Genomic DNA, 19,832 nt, shown 5'->3' on the forward strand with positions numbered 1-19,832 from the left:
TAATAAATAATGTCTTTTGCATAATTAATTAGCAATTTGAGTTAGAAACCCCCTATTCTATCTACTAATTATATATTTCCCATATTTATTGTATAAATATTTATGCAAAAATCTAGACATCCTAAGGAAATCCCTAGGATATTTCTAGGACATCTTATATATCTAATATTCTGTAATAGTTTAATGATAATAATAGGATGTTTTATCTAAACTCCATAACACTTTCTGCACTTGAAATGAAATATATACATATATATTCGAATGTTCGAGAGAAAAAGAACAAAGAATCCAGTGCCTACAAAAACAAATCTAATATACTTAGGATGTTCTGGGGAATATCTTAGGATGCCCTGGATGTATTTAGGATAATTGTAGGATGTTGTGAGCTATCTGCCCTAATAGCACAACTATCCAGAGGACGTCCAGTGTACGGCCTGAGGATGTCCTATGTCCTCGAGACGTCCCTGGGACATCCTCAGGACACCTTATGCTATTAGGGCCGGAATAATCAGATATTCTACAACCTGTGGTTATCCAGTGGACATTTATAGGACATTTATACTTATTATAATACTCAACATTTCTAAATTATATTAAATATTCTCCATAGTTAAAAGTAATTATAAATGCATATTAAATTTTCATAAAATATATTTATAATCAAATCTTAAAACGTCCTAGTAATATCCAAGATTATCCTGGATATATTCAGGATGATCCCGAGGACGTTTTGTGCTGTCTGGGTAGTTATGCTGCATCTTACATTAACGCAAATTGTAATACTGCTTATATTGATGATGTCATTTCTTACATAGCAGGATTTATCGTTAAATCAATTCAAACAAAAATTATATGTAATACTTGTTCAAAAATGTTAACTTGTGAGTCTACAATATCATCACTTCAACAAATAAAATCTAGAGGCAAACTGATTAATGCATCGTTAGATGTAATTAAACTTTGCAAAATTGCAGAAACATCTTTTCGCTGTCACGATGTATTTAAAAAAAATGAAACATCTATTATTCAAATCGTAATTCAAGACGCAATGGCAAAAATTCTAGGCAATTTATTTCTTAATAATGATCACATGTTTCATCAAGGAATTCTGGGTGACCATCGTTATCAAATTATAAAATATATACTTCATAAATATTTTACCTTCCCACACAGCACATGATATTATTCGTATACCAGGTGTGTCGGTAATTCCTTTCCAGTTTTTCGCTAAAGAAAACACGTTATTTACAATGGATAGTTAAAATATATTTATTCAAAGTATTGGCCATTTGATTCTATACATTTTGCCCATCTCTCAGGCAATTTATGGATGCTATTCCAAAAGAACTGTTTCTCCTTTGAGCTAAACATTCATCGAGCCATTTTTTAACTTCTTCGAAATCGGCGAAGTACTGCTCTGCAAGCGCGTGCCCCATCGATGCGAAAAGGTGGTAGTCGGATGGAGCCAGGTCTGGAGAGTACGGCGGGTGCGATAAAACTTCCCATCCAAGTGATTTCAACACTTCTTTGACTGGTTTTGCTGTATGAGACGGCACGTTGTCATGCTGCAAAATCACCTTATCATGTCTTTGAGCGTATTGTGGACGTTTTTCGATCAATGCACAGTTCAAATTGATCATTTGTTGCTGGTAGCGATCAGTATTAACTGTTTCTCCAGGTTTCAACAGTTCATAATATACGACACCAACCTGGTCCCACCAGACACAGAGCTTGGTCTTGCGACCAAAGCGATTTGGCCTTGCAGTCGATGGGCCGCCTTCGCCAGGTGATAACCATGATTTTTTTCGCTTGGGATTTTCGAAATAAATCCATTTTTCATCACCCGTTACTATTCGATGCAGAAATGACTTCCTTTCATACCTTTGAAGCAGCATTTCACTGACGATTTTTCGATTTTCCAATTGCTTGTCATTCAATTCATGTGGCACCCATCTTCCCATCTTTTGGATCTTTCCCATCGCTTGTAATCATTCACAAATTGCTACTCGGCTCACATTCAACTTTTCTGCCAATTGTTTTTGAGTTTGTGTTGGGTCTTCATCCAATAACTCCTGCAATTCCGCATCTTCAAACGTTCTCGGCCTACCAGGACTTTTTTGTCTTGAACGTTGAGATCACCACATTTGAATTGTCGAAACCGCGTTTCACATGTTCTTATGGTTGGAGCATGCTCACCGTAAGTCTCTACCAGCAAACGATGACTTTCAGCGGCATTTTTCCTTTGATTAAACAAGAAAAGTAATACGTGCCGCAAATGCACGTTTTCAGGCACAAAACTCGACATTTTCAAAAAGTTATTAATCTATAACGCTATTATTTTGGCGGAACGTAACTTGTGTAGTTTTGAGGTTAATGTCAGTAGAATAAAATGACATATGTATCAAATCATAACATTGCATACACTCAAACGCAAAAAACCCGGTACACTAAAAATTTGGGAAAAAATTACAAAATTTCAAATGATCATAACTTGGTAAATAATGAAGATACAAATATGCGCAGAAATGCAAAATGAAGCTTGAAACGTCCTCTTTAAGAATATCTGAATGGCAATTATGCTCGGCCATTTTTTTCAAAATGGCGGATGATAAAGTGAGAGGATGCAAAATTGATAATCAAAGGTCCGTGTTTGCGATGGTGCATGGTGTGCATCAGGTATCGCAGCGTAATGGGACCAAATGCACATGAAAGTATAGAGTGTTATCTTTAAAATGCTACTTTACCAAGCTCGATGTGATCATTTTTCACTGAGTTGTTCCAAATTTTGCTAAAAATGCGGTTTTCTTGTTAAATTTGCATAATTCAGTGAATAAGTATCGCATCAAGCTCTATAACGAAATATTTTAAAGAAAACATTCTATACTTTTAGGTACTTTTCATCCCATTGAGCTGCGACATTTACTTTGCTCCATGCGCCGTCGCACGCTCGAACCTTTTTTTAGCAACTTTTCATGTTCTCCTTTTTATCACCCGCCATTTTGAAAAAATATCGTTGCGCACAATTTTGATAGATCTTTCGAAAAGTACGGTTTCAAAGCTTTCAAACCGTTTTTGAAATTTGCTGCTAGGATATTTAGGTGTCGAGATATTCAATTTCGAATTTGCAACAAATGTCGATTCAGCGAGGCTTAAGAGGCTAAGAGGCTCTGCGGTTCGTTTGGCTCTTTCATAATTTCAATAGCCGCGTTCATTATTCTCTATACAATAATTTACACAATTTTGCGAATTGGAAATTTAATTTTTATCAAAAGTTATCATTCTTTACCCTTCAGTTACGCATGATCACTGTGATATACACTTTAGTTCGCGAAGCTGTCCCTAGCTCTCTACCTTCTCCGTACGATTGGCCATTATGGTACACAGCTTGAATATGCTGTTCAAGATCGCGCCTGAGTTTGCGGTGCGTTCAGGTGGTGTCCGGCGCGCAGGATGCCGAGTCGCTGGACACCACCTGAACGTCGAAATTCCCTGGCGCTCCTAGTCCACGGAGCCGCCGCGACGCGGCGATCTGGGTTGTCGTGCGCGCGAGCCCCTCGGCTCGCACGCGAATTCGAGCTGCCCAAGGCATATAAGAGTGCCCGCGGAGATGATCAGAGATTGCCTTCGTACAGCTTTTGGCCTTCGTACGGTCCACCGCCGATAGTGGACTATCTCTTGTACGCTGGACTTCGCGAGTTTGTCAGTACGCCGGGCTTACGTTCTGGCTTGACTGAGATTCTGTCGGTGCGCCGGGCTTTAACGCCTGGCTTGACTGGATTTTTCTTAAATGTATGTGCCAAGACAATAAACAAAGACAAACAATTTTCCTTTTCCGAACGTGTTCACTCCGATAAGCGCTGCCTCATGCGACTTTTCTTTTTCCGTGATCTTTTCCTTTCAAGGCGCGTTGCTTCGTGCAACTTCATCAATTTAAACCATAATTGATTGTTTCGCATCGAAATTATTGCGTCGATTATGGCGACGATAAATCCTGAAAAGGCTGCTCAAGTTATTGCTTTAATTGAAGATGGCAGAAGTCGAAGGTACGTTGTTCAGGCACTTGATTTGTCAGTGTCAACTGTGCAACGTGCTTATGCCAGGTACTCACAAACCAATTCTTTCCATAGAAGGCCTGGTTCGGGACGTCCTCGATGTACCAATGATGACCGATTTATTGTTTCAAATTCGTTAAGAGACAGACATCGAACATCTGTTCAAATTAGAAACAATTTAAGGGATATCCGCAACATTAATGTATCCGTTAACACCGTTCGGAGAAGATTAAAGGAACAAAATCTGCTTTCGCGCAGGCCAGCAGCTGTACCTTTGCTTAAATGTCACCATCGCGTAGCTCGACTCAATTTTGCAGTTGAGCATAGAGACTGGACTTACGCAGACCGGAGCAAAGTACTCTTTAGCGATGAATCTTGTTTTTGTGTCTATTCTCCAGATGGACGAGAACGAGTTTATCGTCGCGGTGGAGAACGATTTGCAGACTGTACGGTAAGTAAGAGGCATAGCTACAATGGAGGCTCTGTAATGATTTGGGCAGGAATTTCAGCTAATGCTCATACAGATCTGCACTTTTTTGACAAGAATATGAACGCAGGTATACGTGGAAGACATACTCATTCCGTATGTTGTTCCGTACGCACCCTTCATCGGAGAGAACTTCTTGTTTATGCAAGATAATGCTCGACCACACACTGCGAGAAGAGTGCTTGATTTCTTCGATGAAGTTGGCATAAATCGACTCGATGGGCCAGCAAATAGTCCAGATTTAAATCCAATCGAACACTTATGGGACAACCTCGGCAGGAAAGTACGAAATCATGTACCTGCTCCTCAGTCACTGCGAGAACTGCGAATAATTCTCGAAAACGAATGGAATACAATTACGCAGGATGAAATTAAAAGACTAATAAGGAGTATGCCTGATCGTATGAATGAGGTAATACGCGCACGAGGCAGTCATACCTACTATTAGTACACACACACCACACACACAGCAGAGAGGGTTTGGAGTCATTAATTACTGCAGGAGTGACGAACTGCGGGGTTCTTATCTCTGCTGTAACACTACACACATACACACACACACCACAAGGAGGGTGTGAAATCTTGAAATACTGTGGAGCTGACGAACCACGGGGTCCTTATCCTTGTGGTATACAAACACACACACACACACACACACACACACTCTACATACAATGGGACTTTTCCTACCAGTAAAACTCCATGCGGTTTATATTGGGAAGACTTACAACCATAATTTGAGCTAATGACAGCGGTATCTTAAAACGCAATTCATCTTTATTACGTATATCGATTACGCAAAATGAAGAACCTAAATTGAATTTTACTTTCATTTCCCTGGCTTTCAAAATAATAAGTGCAAATAAATGCATTGAATATATTGTGCAGGTTATGTAAATTATTATATAGAGAAACATGAACACAGCTATTGAAATTATGAAAGAGCCAAACGAATCGCAGAGCCTCTTAGCCCCTTAAGCCTCGCTGAATCGACATTTGTTGTAAATTCGAAATTGAATATCTCGACACCTAAATATCCTAGCAGCAAATTTCAAAAACGGTTTGAAAGCTTTGAAACCGTACTTTTCGAAAGATCTATCGAAATTGTGCGCAACGATATTTTTTCAAAATGGCTGGTGATAAAAAGGAGAACATGAAAAGTTGCTAAAAAAAGGTTCGAGCGTGCGACGGCGCATAGAATAAAGTAAGTGTCGCAGCTCAATGGGACGAAAAGTACCTAAAAGTATAGAATGTTTTCTTTAAAATACTTCGTTATAAAGCTTGATGCGATACTTATTCACTGAATTATGCAAATTTAACAAGAAAACCGCATTTTTAGCAAAATTTGGAACAACTCAGTGAAAAATGATCACATCGAGCTCGGTAAAGTAGCATTTTAAAGATAACACTCTATACTTTCATGTGCATTTGGTCCCATTACGCTGCGATACCTAATGCACACCATGCACCATCGCAAACACGGACCTTTGATTATCAATTTTGCATCCTCTCACTTTATCATCCGCCATTTTGAAAAAAATGGCCGAGCATAATTGCCATTCAGATATTCTTAAAGAGGACGTTTCAAGCTTCATTTTGCATTTCTGCGCATATTTGTATCTTCATTATTTACCAAGTTATGATCATTTGAAATTTTGTAATTTTTTCCCAAATTTTTAGTGTACCAGGTTTTTTGCGTTTGAGTGTACTTATGGCTAGTGACATCTGTTACAAAAATCGGAAAGTAATTACCGACATACCTGGTATACTGTTTTCTTACTAAATATACTATAGATATATCTAATATACTGAGAATATCCCTATAATACCTTTTGTAGTATATTATTTTTCGTATATTTTTAGAATATACATAATTCATCAATAATATTCAGTTTATTTATCGAATATTCTAGAAATATTCTAATATTATCAACAATATTTTAATCATTAATCGGACATATCCCTTCTACAATAAGCAATTAGTCATAAGCCGTAAGTAAATTGACCAACCACAGTCGATTATTTAAAAAATAATCAAATGTGATCAATTTGTCTACGGCTTTTGACTAATTGCTTTATATTGTAGAAGGTCTTTAACAACACAGGTATCCAAGAAACGGTCAGAGTACGTTCTGAAGATGACCTCGGGATGTTTCTTCATCTTCAGGACGTCCCTGGGATGTTTTTAGGAGATCTTGCGCTGTCTGGAGTCACCCAATCAGAATCGGGCCTCCGCCCGATCTTCGGCGGAGGCCCGATTCTGATTGGATGGCTTTTAATGCTTCTCTACTCCACTCTCCGCTTTCCGTGTCCATCTGAACGCACGTAGTCACGTCGTATACGAAGATCTTAATATAAGGTAATAATTATATAATTATTTTATTTATAAAATAACATTAACTATTATGCATTAATAAATTTGTACCTCAATAGATATTTTGTTAGATAGGCCAATTCGTTGTATAAAATTTTATAATTTTTCAACTTGTCTTTCAGGGTTATGTGGCACAAGAATAATTAACTTCAGGTTTTTACACTATTTTTCCTATTTTCTTGATAGTTATAAGTTATTCAGACTGCGTCTCAATTTTCCTCCTTAATCCATATAATAATGCTGCGTTTACCCCTTATTCTTTTTTTCCTTAATTCTTCGTCGTACTTAACTCTTTCTTCATTATATTTACTGCACCACTATATCATATAGTCAATATTCTCTTTTTCATATCTACAGTCACACTTAGTGCTATCTATATATACCCCTTTCTGTGAAGAGACTCATTAAAATTATGATGGTTAGCTCTTAACCTGTTGGTGAAAGTAACAAAATATCTTTCTTCGTTGAAATTCCTAAATCATAGTTACTTCTCTTCTCTGTTGTAAAATCTCCCAAAATATTTAATATCTTTGAATCCTGAGTCTCTAATAAGACTCTTTTGTGTGTTAGACCATATTTCTTGTTTAAAAAAAACTCTTAAATCTTTAAAACGTATTATTCCTAACAGCACAGATATCCAGGGAACGTCCTGCATACATTCTGAGGATATAGCAATATCCTCAGAATGTTCTTGGGACATTCCCAGAAGTTCTTGTGCTGTCAGGGATAACTATTCATTATCATAATAACAGGAAAATATTCGGAACATTTTACATATTTTTTTGACTCGATTGGAAGAGAAACTGTTGTTTAATAGACATATCTTTTTATTTTAACATATGCTGTAATAATTTTTGTCATGCAATTTCTCATTTTTGACATAATTAAATAAAGATAGTCTCAGAGAGGATCCATAGAGTCATAATATATATAAATTAATAAATGTCATTAGACGAAATATTGAACTAATATTAACTCTGTACTTACATTTTAGATTAAACAATTGGCTCGAGTTGTATGCGAGGATTTAAAAACATCGTGTATAAGATTAATGAGACAAATCTTCAGCAATGAATTAGCCATGGAATACAGCTGGTATGGAGCGAAAAAGAAAAATGTCTTCAGCAACTTACAATTGTGTAAAGTAATTATATGTAAATAAAATATACAATCAGAATATACATACAGAACTGTAAATCTTAGTTTTTAATTAATAGTGTAATTGATAATTATTTAGAAGAGGCACGCCGCCTCCGATTTTGCTAAAAGTCACATATTTTATGTATTTTCACGTGTAGAAGCCGAATCTGAGTTAAAAATCATTGCTCGGCTCTACAAAGCGAGAAAAATATTATTTAAGATAGAATATGATAGGTTAAGAAACTTGTCATTGCAAGGTAAAATCTGTTCGTTACACTTATTGTATTAGTGTAGTGCAGTATAACAACTAAATGAAAATACTTAAATTAAGAATATTTATATAAATAATTTTGTCACATGTCACCTTGCATAGGGGCCTTTGCTAATCTTTTCAGAATTTGTCATTTTAATGTATGGTAGGCTCATTGATTTAGTAAGACGAAGATTTAAAGATATATTCTTTTATAATTATTGTACATAAAATAGGAGTTATTTTGTGTTGAATTCAAAATAAGACCTATCTTGTGTACAATAATTGCAAAAAAATATATTTTTAAATCTTTGCCTTACTAAAGTGACGAGTCTACCTTATATTAAAATGACAGATTCTGAAAAGATTAGCAAAGGCTCCCATGCAAAGGAGAATGTATCATGAATCAAAAGCGGAGAAATCATAACATATGTTATTCCATTGCGTAACAAGAGGAACAAGATCAGTCCTACATAATGAGATAGCATATACTTACATTCTTCTGCTTCTGATTAATGATACACTCTCCCTTGTGTAGGGGCCTTTGCTAACCTTTTTAGAATCTGCCATTTTAGTACATATAAGGCGAAGATTTAAAGATATATTCTTTTATAATTATTGTACACAAGATAGGAGTTATTTTGTGTACAATTCAAAATAAGTCCTATCTTATGTACAATAATTATAAAAGTTTAGTTGTATACTGCGCTATACTAATACAGTAAGTACAACGAAGAAACTTTACCTTGCAATGACAGGTTTCCTAACCTATCATACCTCTATCTTTAACAATTTTTTTCTTGCTTTATAGAGTTGAGTAACTATTTTTACTTTTGGATCCGGTTTCTACGAGTCAAAATATATATGATACGTGAGTTTTAGCAAAATCGGAGGCGGTATGCCTTTTCTAAATAATTACCAAATGTTTAAACAAATATTTAAGTAATCTTTTTATTTATATATTTACATTAACATAAAATTTTTCAACTTTCTTTTAAGCAACTTAAATGAGAACAGATATTTATTTAAAGAAAACTCTCTCTCTCTCTCTCTCTCTCTCTCTCTCTTTCTAATTACACTGATTTTTAAATATTATATTCCAGGTGTGATAAAGTCGCGTACAATTGCAACAGACGAACAAATTTCTGCTCCCATCAAAATTTGGCTGGCTCATGCAAAGGAACGTGCAAATAAACAAAAAAATAATTGAGTTATTTTAGATTTTACATATATATATATATATAATTTATGAAGAGTTATGATTTATAAAGTTTATAGTTTATAAAGGCAGTACAAGTTTGTTAAGAGTTCATTTATATGTTTATTTATATATGTATAAAGAGTTCATTTATATGTTAAACTAATTTTAAAAATATATATTATAACATATATAATATATAACCAATTATATAATATATAACCAATTTGTCATTTTTACATATATAATATATAACCAATTTGTCATTTTTATTATACCCAAAAAAACCTGCAAAATATTTATATATTATATAAATATTCTACAAATATACTGACAATAAACTAGGAAATATTTCTAATCGATACTAGTAATATTATTAAAATATTATTTAGATATACCTACAATATAATACGAAATATTCTCAGTATATACTGAGTAGACTGCGGAAGCGGACATAGGAACATTCTCAGTATATTCTCAAAATATTACAGTACGTATTTTGGATATTCATGGAATAATTGCAATTTACGTTTGCGATATACTGAGAATCTGTTTAGAATCTACCTGTGCTGTATTGGACTATGGGGGTATGTGTCTAGAATTATTATTAGTACAACAGTGGTAGCTATGCTGAAAGGAATATGCTGCGGGATATTCTAGAATTATTATAAGCACAACAGTGGTAAGATATTATCTCAAATATTATCTTTGGTTGCGGTCAAGACTGCACTACAAATGTTTTGAAACATCGCATATTCTATCTACATTCCATAAGAATAAAGATAGAATGATGTTTCGAAGCATTCGTAGCACTGTCTTGATCGTAGCCTTTATTCATAAAGATTATATTTCTATTGATCATAATAAAATAACATAACGTTAGAAATGTGTGAGGAAAAATATATCTTAAGGATCTATGCATCTAGAATCCCGGAAAACGGTGATATCTGAAAACCTTTTTTTATTAAAACTGTGAAAGTTTTTTTCTTAATTTTTTTAATTGAAAAATTTAGTTTTAAATATTTAGTCATTTTTATTAGAAAAAATTTAGAATTCTCTGAATTATAAAGGTAAGAGGGCACGCAAAAAGAAAACATTTTGCAGTACAAGTAAATCTCCAAGCATCTTAAACGAAAAAAATGAGGTTTTAAAAAAATATGTTAAATGATTTAATTGGTACCATAGTTATTTATAAGAATACTGATTTTTTATAAAATAGCGGAATTTGATATTTACGAATAATTTTATTGAATATAGACCTTAACGTATTTATTGGGTGAGTGCAAAAGTTCGTGCTGAGTTTCAATAGATGGAGTTATAAGCGTCGTAAAGTGTTGTCATTAATACTTCCATCTACATATTATATAACGTTGGAAAGGTGACGTCTTCAGCTGTTATTAAAAAAAAAATCATTTGTTTTCATACAAACTGCTTCGAGAAATATCACTTTAAAAATGAGTACCGATAAGGTGCATTTACGGCATGTTATGCTTTACGAGTTTCGGAAGGAAATAAACGTTGCCGCAGCCGTAAAAAACATTCAGGATGTTTATCAGGATGAAGCACCAGCTAAACGAACTGTGGAAAAATAGTTTGCTAAATTTCGGCACGGAGAATTTAACCTTGAAGACGAGCCAGGCTCTGGTCGACCTTCTGACATTGATGACGATGTTTTGCGTACTTTAGTATTCAATAATCCGCGAATTTCAACAGAAGAAGTTGCTACAGCACTAAACGTTGACCGATCAACCGCTTTTCGGCGTTTAAAAAAGATGGGATTCGATTTGAAGCTCGATATATGGGTGCCCCATTTGCTGACCGAGAAGAACAAAATCAAGCGAATTTCTGCAGCCGTTTCTTTACTCGGGCGGCTCAATAACGAGTCGTTTTTGGATCGACTAGTGACGGGCGATGAGAAATGGGTCCTCTACAACAATGTTCAGCGCAAACGGACATGGAAACAATCAGGTGAGCATGGTGACGCAATGCCAAAGGCCAGTTTGCACCCGATGAAGGTGATGCTCTCTGTTTGGTGGGATTGCAAGGGCATAATCTATTTCGAGCTTCTCCCCGCTGGCGAAACGATTGATTCGGACAAGTACTGTCGCCAATTAACCAATCTGAATCGAGAAATAAAAGAGAAACGTCCGATTTTGTCAAATCGCAAGGGAGTCGTCTTTCATCACAACACCAGACCACACGTTTCGAAAAAGACGCTGCGCAAACTGAAGAGCCTGAAATGGGATGTCGTAACGCATCCACCGTATTCTCCTGATATCGCACCATCTGACTATCACTTGTTCCGGTCATTGCAAAATTATTTAAATGAAAAAAACTTTGACTCTTTGGAGGCCTTAAAAAACGGCGTCTCTTCGTTCTTCGAATCTAAACCGCGCAGTTTTTATGATCGAGGCATCCGTATGCTGCCAGAACGTTGGGAAAAGATTATAGAAAACGATGGAGAATATATCATTGATTGAATAAAGATTTTTGTTTGCCTAATCACTGTGTGACTTTTACTCACAAACTCCGCACGAACTTTTACACTCACCCAATATTTCAAGAAAAAGATTGAGTTTTTGTTTATAAAAAAATTAAGCATAGGGGAAAATCTCTTATGATATCGATTACATAATTCAATATACATATTTTATAAATCCGTTGATTTTTTTTTAAGATGTAATTAAGAGATTTATTTCATATTGCAAAATGTTTTTTTGTAATGCCCTTCTACCATCTTCATAACTCAGAGATTTATTAATTTTTTTACAGAAAATTATCAAGTGTATTTCAAACTATTTTTTAATATAAATAGTTTAATTAAAAAGCTTTTCTACAATTTTCAATTAAAAAATTCTTAGAAATCATCTTCCTTTCTGGCCCTTAAGTGTATACATTTAAATATTGTTCTATAAATTATAAAATGCAGAATAATTTCTTTAATGAGAAATAAAGTGAAGAATCTTGTTTTTAAGTATTTTTGAAAACGTAACACTGAGAGATCACAATGATATACCATCATATTTAATTAATATTATAATTTACATCATATTTAAGTAACATTGTAAAAAACAAGTGATTAACATAATAAATTAATATAGGCTCGTATTACATAAAAATAATTGATTAATATTAGGCCTGTGACTAAGCGTTTTATAAGATAATTTAATTTGATTAAAAAATAAACATTTACAAAAATGGAAACGGTACATTTCGACACTTACTTATGTCTCTTCAGCCGCAAGTTATAATTATAGAATGATACATTCGAATGTCAAAATCAAAGATTCAGTTCGCAGATATTATTTAAAAATCAACATATTTTTTAAATGATAGTAGATTCGTGTGTTGTGTGTAGGTGCCGTTTTTTTTATAGACTCACCATGTAAAACGTGTTTTTTAAACGGTAATCTAACTCCCTGTTCATATTGTCAAATTGTTATGATGTGTCAGGCTTATATTTTTTTAATTGTCAATACTGTTGAATTGATAAAATTGATTTTCTGCTCAATCATATTATATTGACAATGAGAAGGAAATCAATTTTATCAATTTAACAGCATTGACAATTTAAAAAAAATACAAGCCTGACACATCACAACAATTTAACAACATGGACAGAGCTAGATTAAAAACACGTTTTACATGGTGAGTCTACTAAAAAAATTATATCTACACACAACATGAATCCGCCGTCATTTAAAAAAAGATATATTAACATCTGCGAATTGAATCTTTGATTTTGACATTCGAACGTTCGATCGTTCTATAATTATAGATTTACGGCTGAAAAGAGACAAGTAATTGTCGAAACCATTTTTGTAAATATTTATTTTTTAATAAAATTTAATCACCTTATAAAACGCTCGTCTCAGGCCTAATATTAAATAATTATTTGTAAGTGATTAATGTTATGTTTGATTTCAAATTTTAAGAAAGGTGATGCGCAAAGGTAAAACGGACACTACTACATTACTTAAGTTAAGTATAATTAGAATAGATTTAATTAGCTGGATAGAATCTGTTAGTGGTTTTACATTGGTAGAATTTTACATTGTGTGCATCTGGGTCTTTTACATTTTAATTCTTTAAATTTATTATCTTAGGTGTGACTGTTAAATCATTTATACAGAGATTGTAGATATACTAAACATGTCACGGGAAAAATCTTTCTATAAACGTACAATTAGTTCTTCACATAGAATGAAAATGATGAAGTTGGAAACAGAATTTATAATGGAATCTTTTCATAAACCATCAACATCCAATTCGACATTATTTTATAAAAATAAATTGCAAAATAAAAACGAAAATGAATTAGAAAACGAAAATATATTACAAAATGAAAATGAAGTAGCAAACGAAAATGAATTAGAAAACGAAAATGTATTACAAATGAAAATGTATTACCAAACGAAAATTTTATATCTGCTAATGATACAGTATTAAGTAAATCTGACGGTGAGTTGTTTGACCATAACATTAGAATTTTACAAGATTTTATAAACAGTGATATAGAAAGTAGTGATTCGAATAGTGGATCAGGTCAAAATATGAACTTTCAAAAATTTTTAGCTGACTGGGCAGTTACGGAATGCATTCCGCAATCATCATTGCGCTTATTACTAAATGGTATAAGACAGTATACATGTAAAAATTGTAATCTTGACATTCCATCTGATCCAAGAAGTCTTTTACATACTCCGCGAGATACTTATACAGATGTTTGTGGTGATGGTAATTATTATCACTTTGGTTTATCAAAAGCAATAATAAATCTTCGATTTCAAAAAATATTACTAATATTAAAATATCTGTAAATATGGATGGATTACCATTATCTAAATCATCGCCACGACAATTTTGGCCAATTTTAGGATCTGTAACTAATTTCAAAAAAATTGTTGTTATTGGTATTTATTATGCACACAGAAACCATCTGATTCAAATGAATTTCTCAGAAAATTTGTGGATGATGCAAAAATATTATGTGAAGAAGGAATTATTATTAATAATAAAAGAATTCCATGTTCGATAGATTCAATTATATGTGATGCGCCAGCAAAAGCATTTGTACTGAAAATAAAAGGGCATTTCGGCAACGGTTATTCAAGTTGTACAAAATGTATTACCGAAGGCAGTTATATTAATAGCAAAATGTGTTTTCCTGAAATGAATGCGCAATTACGAACAGACGCAGATTTCCGTTTAAGAAAAGATGAAAATTATCACATTGGATATTCAATTCTCTCAGAAATTCCACATTTAGATCTTGTGCAAAGTGTACCTTTGGATTATATGCACCTTGTTTGTTTAGGAGTTGTGCGAAAATTATTATACATGTGGCTATTTGGAAAACTTAAAGTTCGTTTACGATACAGAAAAGTTGAAGCAATCTCAACACAGCTAGAAAATGTGTTAAAATTATATATGCCTTGCGAATTTGCACGTAAACCAAGATCACTTACTTTTGTAAAATTATGGAAAGCTACAGAATTTAGAAATTTGTTACTATATACTAGCCCTATAGCTTTCAAGTTTTCTCTTCAAAAAGATTTATATGATCATTTTCTAGCGCTACATGTGGCAATTAGAATATTATGTTCCCCAAAGCTACGAGACTTTATTGATTATGCTCACGATCTTCTTCTACATTTTGTATCATCCTTTAAATTATTATATGGTGTACACTCAGAGGCAGGTATGGCGTCCCTCGGCGATGTCGTATACGCCTGTAAAACAATCGAAAGCAATGACAGGCATATACGCATACGCATATGGGCGTACTGTACAGCGCGAGAGAAGCGAAGAAGGAGAAATGGTGGGAGACTTTCCGAAGTTGCATCCTTTTCGCACGTCGCACGATTGAGAGAGAAAGCATTAGCAGACGTGGTACGTTTAATGGTGTCCTCAATAGCTGTCTCACTCACTCTACGCTTGAATGCAAGGAATATGAGTGAGACAGCTATAGAGACACCGCGCTGTCTCTATAGGTGTCTCGCTCGTTCTACCGCTTGAATGCAAGGAATATGAGTGAGACAGCTATAGAGACGCCGCGCTGTCTCTATAGGTGTCTCGCTCGCTCTAATAGCCATGTATCGCGCTTTCCTCTTTTCTCCTTAGCAGAAATGCCGATTAAAGAGGGAATCCTGTCTGTAGGCCAGAAAAATAAGCTATTTTCACGAATTTTTTTTTCGGAAACTAAGCAGACGATTGATTTCAAACTTGATAGAAATAATAATATATATTTTATTGATAAGAATGAATTTTTATAGCGTTATATGAATAATAATAATGTAGCAAATACACAAAAAATAACGTGACGTGTTTATACGCGCGCCGTTTCACGGTTTCTATAAAATCTCGAAATACGGTGGACTGGGACAGAAACGCAAGATAATTAATAATTATTAATTATTAATTACTTCTGAAAAGACTGCGGGAAGGAGGGAGGGATAAATGCAACATCCTCCTTTAAATGCTATTTAAAATGTAGGCTCTGCTCTTGAAAATATAAAAAGAAATTAGGAGACTGAATAATAATAAAAATTACAGTAATAATAACGAGACGCTATACAGCATCTCCTGAAACTAGAGAAAAAACCTCTTTTTTATATAAAAAGTCGATCGGTCGCCTTCAGCATGCAGTTACATACATATTCGAAACATGTCTACCTATCGTGTGAACTAGCGAAATTAAAAAATATTAATTTTTTATATGCACCGCGCTGTCTTTATACGTGTCTCGCTCGCTGTAGTAGCCATGTATCGCGCTTTTCTCTTTTCTCCTTAGCAGATGCCGATTATTATATTATATTATTATTATATATATTATTATAATTATATATTATTATATATTATTATTATATGAGAAGGGGGGGGGAGTGGGAGAGAGTGTAAGAAAGAGGTGAGTGTGGGAGAGGAGAGTGTGAGAGAGAGAGAGTGTGAAAGAATGAGAATGTGAGAGAGAGAATGGGCGTGAGAGAGAGTCAGAGAGAGAGGAAGTGCGAGAGAGAGGGAGTGAGAGAGTGTGAGAGAGAGTATGAGAGAGAGATTGTGTGAGAGAGAGAATGAGAGAGAAAAGAGAGAGAGAGTGTGTGAGAGAGAACGAGAAAAAGAGTGTGTGAGAGAGAGTGTGTGTGTGAGAGAAAGAATGAGAGAGAGAGAGAGAGAGAGAGAGAGAGATATTATATATATATTATATTATTATTATATATTAATATATATATATATATTATAATTATTATAATAATTATAATAATATAATAATAATAATCATTATATTTATTAATATAATTATTATAATTATATTAATAATTATAATAATTTTATTATATGTGAGAGAGAGAATGGGCGTGAGAGAGATTGTGTGAGAGAGAGAATGAGGGAGAAAAAGAGAGAGAGAGTGTGTGGGAGAGAAAGAGAAAAAGAGTGTGTGAGAGAGAGTGTGTGTGTGAGAGAAAGAATGAGAGAGAGAGACAGACAGAGAGAGAGAGAGAGAGAGAGAGAGAGAGAGAAGAGAGAGAGAGAGAGAGAGAGAGAGGGAGAGAGAGAGAGAGAGAGATATTATATATATTATTATATTATTATTATTGGGTGAGTGCAAAAGTTCATGCGGAGTTTGTGAGTAAAAGTCACACAGTGATTAGGCAAACAAAAATCTTTATTCAATCAATGATATATTCTCCATCGTTTTCTATAATCTTTTTCCAACGTTCTGGCAGCATACGGATGCCTCGATCATAAAAACTGCGCGGTTTAGATTCGAAGAACGAAGAGACGCCGTTTTTTAAGGCCTCCAAAGAGTCAAAGTTTTTTCCATTTAAATAATTTTGCAATGACCGGAACAAGTGATAGTCAGATGGTGCGATATCAGGAGAATACGGTGGATGCGTTAAGACATCCCATTTCAGGCTCTTCAGTTTGCGCAGCGTCTTTTTCGAAACGTGTGGTCTGGCGTTGTCGTGATGAAAGACGACTCCCTTGCGATTTGACAAAATCGGACGTTTCTCTTTTATTTCTCGATTCAGATTGGTTAATTGGCGACAGTACTTGTCCGAATCAATCGTTTCGCCAGCGGGGAGAAGCTCGAAATAGATTATGCCCTTGCAATCCCACCAAACAGAGAGCATCACCTTCATCGGGTGCAAACTGGCCTTTGGCATTTGCGTCACCATGCTCACCTGATTGTTTCCATGTCCGTTTGCGCTGAACATTGTTGTAGAGGACCCATTTCTCATCGCCCGTCACTAGTCGATCCAAAAACGACTCGTTATTGAGCCGCCCGAGTAAAGAAACGGCTGCAGAAATTCGCTTGATTTGTTCTTCTCGGTCAGCAAATGGGGCACCCATATATCGAGCTTCAAATCGAATCCCATCTTTTTTAAACGCCGAAAAGCGGTTGATCGGTCAACGTTTAGTGCTGTAGCAACTTCTTCTGTTGAAATTCGCGGATTATTGAGCACTAAAGTACGCAAAACATCGTCATCAATGTCAGAAGGTCGACCAGAGCGTGGCTCGTCTTCAAGGTTAAATTCTCCGCGCCGAAATTTAGCAAACCATTTTTCCACAGTTCGTTTAGCTGGTGCTTCATCCTGATAAACATCCTGAATGTTTTTTACGGCTGCGGCAACGTTTATTCCCTTCCGAAACTCGTAAAGCATAACATGCCGTAAATGCACCTTATCGATACTCATTTTTAAAGTGATATTTCTCGAAGCAGTTTGTATGAAAACAAATGATTTTTTTTTTAATAACAGCTGAAGACGTCACCTTTCCAACGTTATATAATATGTAGATGGAAGTATTAATGACAACACTTTACGACGCTTATAACTCCATCTATTGAAACTCCGCACGAACTTTTGCACTCACCCAATATATATTAATATATATATATATATTATTATAATTATTATAATAATAATTATAATAATATAATAATAATAATCATTATATTTGTAACGGCCGAACGCCGCGGTTCGGTCGCTGCTACGCGTTTTGCGCGGATAAGGCTCGGCGGAGTCCGGGTTCGGTGAGGAGGAAAGCAGCGAGACGTTTGAAAATAATATAATACGTTAGCTTTATTCTATACTTAATTATGTACAAGAGTTCGGCCCCGAAGGCGGTGTCGCGGGTTGCGTCTATAAGGCGCGTCGGTGCGGTACGGTGCGGTGCTGTGAACGGTACAAGCGCTCGTACAGACGGATAGGCCGTGCGGAAGGCGGGGCCTATTACGCGACGCATGTAGACGGTAACGACGGTAACGACGCGGTGATCGGTCACGCTTCGCGACGCTGGGCGTCTCGAACAATTATCGCCCAATACTTGCTTCGAAATCGCTCGCGTATAAATGGTCGCCGGACCGGAGATTTCGATTCTCGGTCGAACGCACGCACGCGAGTCGCGGGATACGCGAAATGACTTCGTCCGTCGGGGCCGAGAACTCTCGACAGAGGAGGCGTACGCACCTTCCCTTTTCCCTACGTTTGTGGAGGAAAGCGACCAAATGCTGCGGACACTTAGCGGAGACGGCGGACACACCGTCCCGGGTTCTTGGTCGCTAGACGGATCGCCTAAAGGCTGAGTACGCTCAGCGGAGTTCGCCGACGGACGAATCCCTGGCTCAAGGCGGCGGGTAACGGTGATAGACTGTCGAGTACGCTCGACTGAGCACGTGTACACACGAGCCCAGGAAGACGGGAGACGGCCAAGTATCGAGAACGCTCGATCGAGACTGCGAACGCACAATCCCGTGTTCTTAGTCGCCGGTCGGGTAGTCGGAAAGCGGAAGGCAGAGCGAAACGGTCCGGATCTTCTTGCTGTCGGCATAGAGCGTCTAGCTAGAACGGCGGTAGGATCGTCTGGTGATAGAAGCTCGATCGCGCGTTTTATAGTTGTCGGCTAGGATTGTCGGCGGCGATCGAGCGCGCGCGCCTATCGGCGCGAGGCACGGTGACGGCGCGTGATCGCGGCCGCGCGCGCTAGCGGCAGCGCGTGATCGCCGCGGCGCGCGATAGCGGCGGCGCGTGATAACGGCGGCGCGATCGTCTTTCGATATGTTAGGGTGGCCGCAAGCGCCGTTCTTCGGCCCGACAGGTGGTCGGTCGGGCCGGTAGTAACGAGGTGCATCTGCGCCTCGTTACATATTTATTAATATAATTTTATAATTATATTAATAATTATAATAATAATTTTATTATTATTATTATTTAATATTATTATTATGGACTGTGTTAGTTTAAATAAAATCCTGACAGCATAAAATCACAAAGTCAAATAAGCCCGCTACTCACAGCGAGTCATCCTTAAAACTTACCAAGGTCCCCGGG

At 36.0% G+C, this 19,832-nt stretch overlaps 1 long non-coding RNA gene across 2 annotated transcripts; it reads left to right on the top strand.

Annotated features, from left to right (window-relative positions):
- The first annotated feature begins 6,821 nt into the window (after positions 1–6,821).
- Positions 6,822–8,096, top strand: LOC112590641 (uncharacterized). Of its 2 annotated transcripts, XR_003114361.1 has the most exons (3): positions 6,822–6,898; positions 7,036–7,066; positions 7,908–8,096. It is a non-coding gene; the product is annotated as an uncharacterized LOC112590641 (long non-coding RNA). The 2 variants fall into 2 exon arrangements; XR_003114362.1 differs by lacking the exon at positions 7,908–8,096 and having other exon boundaries at positions 7,036–7,069.
- Positions 8,097–19,832: the final 11,736 nt, after the last annotated feature.

Source organism: Harpegnathos saltator, unplaced genomic scaffold (genome assembly GCF_003227715.2).
Source record: "Harpegnathos saltator strain DR-91 unplaced genomic scaffold, Hsal_v8.6 scaffold97, whole genome shotgun sequence".
NCBI classification, from domain to species: Eukaryota; Metazoa; Arthropoda; class Insecta; order Hymenoptera; family Formicidae; genus Harpegnathos; species Harpegnathos saltator.